Raw genomic sequence first — 5,249 nt, forward strand, 5'->3', positions numbered from 1 at the left:
AAAAATATGAAAAGACACACATGCCGAGGTGGGAAAAGACAGATAGAAATGGAAGATAGTCAGTCACCCCCCCTCTCCCCCCCTCGGCTTCACAGCCCATTAGGTCAGAGCAGATCAGGGAGCGCGGCTCTTAGGCTGGCGTGTTATATTGCTGAGGACACGGCCGAGGGAAGGACCGCAGAGGTTTTTAAAAGCCTGTGTCGGCTGTGTGGGTGAGGTGAGGTGTCATTTCCTCTCAGGCAGAATGCAACATCGCAGTGATATAAAAGCATGCAGCTCCTCTGCAAGCTGCTGCAGGTAGAGGATGAGGAGGGTGAGGAAGGCCCCAACATCTGTGGGGATCATCCAAATGTGTGCAAATATAGCTGTTATCGATGGGAACGCAGTTTAAAAGCACCAACACATTTTAAAATACAAGTTCTAAATGAATGTCTATGAAGATAAGTGTTTTCCCCGTGACCAACAATAAAGAGAGCAGTGACACATTGTCAATGGATAAATAATGAATGTGTTTGCATTATTAATGCTATTCAAACCAAAGAGGGATTTTCTCTACTTGTTTTATCTGTATTTTTTTTTTTTTAAAAGCATACAAATGTATAATTATCCAATAATTCACAAAATAAAATTTGAGGAATTTCTTAAGAATTTAATTTTCTGTAAATAAATTCACAAAATATGCAAAAATGTAAAATAATTTTTTTTAAAGTTATTGATAGATTAGACTATTGTATAAAGGTTTATTATACTGCAGAGTAAATAGTGCTTTTGCTACACAGTGTTTTCCCCTTGCTGCAGTGAGGTAGAAGTGTACAGCCGGGTGTGTCAGTGCACAGTGTCGTCACTGTGTTGCTCCACACATCCAACTTTGAACCAATGAAAACACTTCATTACAGCCCAACTTTTTGAACGCTGTGCTTTATAAACATCATATGTCTTTTTTCTGCATCTTAAGAAAGGAAGATATAGGGGTCCTTTAACACCCTGTCTATTCCCTTTGCTGTTAAACCAACAGCCTCTCAGGGTGCTTTCTAATCGGTTCTCTTCTCTGCACATTAGCATTATCCGAGGTGAGAGGACACCTGGGAACCAGAGGAGCCAGACTCTGGTCCGGGGTGTGATTTCAACCTTAATTTCTCATGCCCAGGCTTCTTTTCACACTTCGATCAGGATTGTGAAGGCGACCCCAGGTCAAACATGTGGAGATGCCCTCACCCGACTGGGGGAGGCGGCACTGAGCATGCTCCTGACCTGGCTTTATGGGTCACATCTCTCTCCCTGAGGGCGAACGAACACATAATCAAAGCGCATGAAGGCCTGAACGTCAACACTCGATGAAGACAGACAGATGTGAAAGCGCACATGTATCGCTTCCACACGTTTTCAAATTAGCTCGAATAAGATCATATGAGGGAGTGCATGTAACACATTCACCCACACATCTTTTGATAAAGAGTACATGTGACAGATATCCGAGCCATATGGCCTGATGTTAATGTATATACAGTACATGTGTGACAACAGAACTGCGCCTAAGTGTGAGAAAAACACATCTGCCTTTGTGACAGATACAAAAGCTCTCACACACATTAGCTTTATGAGCGTAATACACACAGTAGGTGAATGCGTGCAGACTTGACTGCAAATGCAGGGAGAGCCCAAACATGCCAGACGGGATCAAACTCCGCTGCTCTGTGCCCAACCGATGCCAAAACCCCGGGTAAGAGGAGCTGGACAGGAAGGGTGGCAGACCTTAGTGTCGGCACTGCGGGGGATGCCAGGAGAGGTGAGGATCACACACACCAAGCCCACACACACATTTACAGACTTTCAGTGGAAAGGCGAACAAACCAATGAGACTGGTTCTTGGTACTGCGTCTGAGTCACCAGCATACACCAAGTGTCCTAGCAGCAGCAGGGAGCTGTTTTGCAGAAAAACATCTTACAAATCCACTTTACTCTGCCTGCCCAAATCCCAGCAGCAGGCTGAGAACGTTTGTGAATAGCAGGTGAACTGAAAGGATCAGTCAGTAGCTAAAGAGACAGATATTTCCCTCAGGAGTTGGTATAGACCAAGACAGAGCTAAAAGGTACAACACTGAGAATTGTTATAATGACAAATAGCAAGCTTTATTCAAAATATAGCATATGAAGAAATTCAATATCCCGATTTATTTCCATGTATCAAGGACTTCATTATTACCCCTCAAATTCAAAAATTCATAAGGGTACTTCATTAAGTTTTCCTTTTAATGGAAGAACTTTGTATGAACTGTTGGTTCTTGTTGTTGTGAACTGCACAGCGTGAACACTGGGGATTTGTGTTGAAAGGAGAACTCTGCTCCAACCCCGTAAACTTATGAACCCTTATAATAATAAACCTTCGTTAAACAGAAGAAGTCCATGGAAAGTGTTCGGAAAAGGACAGGTAATTTCAGAAAATAAAAGACAGGTGATTGGATGAACCACCTGTCAATCAAACTCTTAACGAAGAGAGTCAAGAGAAGAGAGAAAACACATCAAAATAATTATTCTATATAATTCTGATTCACATGTGCGTTATGACATGTCAAGTCTTTGGGGTTAAGTTTAGGTCTATTTCACTTTCAGTTGAGCTATATAAAGCCCTCAGCGTACCGAGCATCAATAATAAAGCGATCAACATGCCATACAGCACATCCTTTTAGCCTTCTCGCTCCAAATGGAGTTCAATGTTTCTGCATGCAGCTGCCATACTGCTGAATTATAAAAGATGGTAATTAGGCGAGTGTAGCTTCTGTACATCTCTGGAGGGCAAAGCAACGGTCAGAACATTGTTCTTTTCTTAAGAAAGAAGATCATCATATCAGCTGTTTAGTCATCTGTTTGACAGACAGACCCCCCTACACCAAACCCAACCCCCCGCTGCTTATTGTGTTAATTTTGGCCTAATTCCAGCTCCCCGGCATCATAAAGGGTGAAAAATACAAGCACTTTAATTCAATGGATTTAATACCTCAGGCAAAAAACATAATTGACCCTGTATGCGAACTTGTGTGCGTGTGTGTGTTTTACTTCCTGTCCTATCATGTTTGTCTAGGCAGAGTGGGTTAAAGTGGCTGACTGTCCCGAAGCTGTTGTGGTATCGCTGTCCCAATGGCATTTGCATATTTACATCGTGTTATCTCTACCAACAACAGATTTTATGAACATAATCAGGGTGCGTGTCAGAAGAACAATGGGGGGGGGGGGTTTTATGGAGTGTTGCCCTGCTGATGAACCGGGACGAGGCAATGCTCTGTGACCTGGATATAAGAGAGACCGCCATATTAGATAGGGTCGCGGTGTCAATGGCAAAACACATGCGTGTAAGTAGGGAAGCAATCACACACAAACGCATATACGACATAAAACTGCACGCACAACAGGAAGAAGTAGCGTGAGTCGCGGTGGTTGCGTTTCAGTTCACGTTCTACATTCACGTGCAGGTTAATAGTTCAAGGCAACGATCACTGCTGCTGTTCAAGTGCAATCTCCTGACAGAAAGATTAGATACATGTAAATGTGACCTTGTTAATGGTGTCAACGAGCGGTTGATCTTCACGGCTTTACACACAACCAGAGTGTGAGTTCACACAGCTGCTGAACCAGTAACTCCAGAAGGGAAAAGTCCAGAAGGGTCAAAAGAAGGAATAGAAGTTATTTTCTAATGAATGTCAAAGTTATGAAACTAACTGTGGTCTTATTACTACGTCACCTTGCAAAAACCTCTTCTGTAACGTTTGAATATAGGCAAAAATGCCCAGAAAACACAAAAGTAAATCTATTGTGTGTATCACATTAAATGACCTGATGACTTTTACAGAGTTTTAAGTATGGCATCTGTTTATCCTCTTCCAGCTTTGTTTTATCAGATCTTTTGTTTATCGACAGGACCAATCCAAAAGACCATTTGACCTTCCCAAAAAATGCTTCGGAGCATCTGGTCTAAGTTCTGGGTGTTTCTCAATGTCGAGTACGCTTGCTTGGTAGCACATGTCTTCCGAGCGTCTTGCTTCAGAAGCGAGGCAAGAATACTTCCTGGCATTCGGAAAACGAAGAGTGGAACAGGCGAGCAAGTGTGCGTCATATGAGAGGCCCAGCCTTACATTTTCCGCCACAGATTTGGGGAAATTGGTCCGTGCGCAAAGCATTGTGGGGATTTTAAGACCGCGGAGTCTACACATGTGCAGCCTCGAAATTTCTCCAAACGAAGTACGCCAGGCTCGGTAGATTTCCAAGTATGCTGGACATTGGAACAGTATTCGGCGGCACTCGATGACGTAGTATGCTTGAAATAGTGGCTCTGAAGCAGCTTTACTTGAGATTGAGAAACACCCTCTGTTTATTGACAAAATATCCAATGAACAAAAGGTGTAAAAACCCTTTGTTTAAAACTTGGAGACTAAATGTTCGCTGTAGACTTCATGAAATGGGGAAACCTGCACTCTAACAGTTTAAGAAACTTACATTAACTACATCCCCCTCAGGTTTTAGAAGAGCCGTGCTGCCTTGGAGAGGACTCACCACCATGAATAAAAGAAACAGGACAGGTCTGCCATAAGATAGTTTGAGCTTTACCATCTCCTCCTCATGCATAGCCAAACCATACACACTTTAGTTAACAGTTCCCTTTCCCTTCGTTACATTGACCTTAAAGGCGACATCTCATTTTCTCACTATCTCAGGCGTTCTATCTCTCCCTCCCCCTGGTCGTTTAGGCTGAACTGTGAGGATTGTGGGAAGGTGTGATGGCACCATGTCTGTCAGGACCTCAGGGATGAAAGAGCATTGGCCGGCATCCAGAAAGAAGTGGTAAAAATAAGAAGGATTTCCTTTCCTTCCTACTCTTGCAAAGGAGTAACACCTTCAATAACATAAAGATGAGCTGTGGATCAGCTGTTGGGTCTTCCAGAGGTTTAGAAATGTGTGCTTTCTACCACATAAGAAACCAAGCATGTGACCTAATCTGGTCACAGAGGCGTTCATCGTGGTGCGTGAGCCAACTCTTACCTCCTCTCACTTAGATAACTCACACATGGCACAGAAATGTCCTTTAGATGGGCATCTCAGTTTGCGTCAGACTTTCTCTGCTCACAATCCATTTGTCTCACTGTCATTTGATCTGATGGTACCCATCGGTGGCAGAACCCTGCTTCTTCTTCTCCTTTAACTCTCCTACTTCATCCTCTAAACCCCCCGCCCACCCATCACCTCAATCCTTGCCCTAA

Source organism: Trematomus bernacchii, unplaced genomic scaffold (assembly GCF_902827165.1).
Source record: "Trematomus bernacchii unplaced genomic scaffold, fTreBer1.1, whole genome shotgun sequence".
In the NCBI taxonomy this organism is placed as follows: domain Eukaryota; kingdom Metazoa; phylum Chordata; class Actinopteri; order Perciformes; family Nototheniidae; genus Trematomus; species Trematomus bernacchii.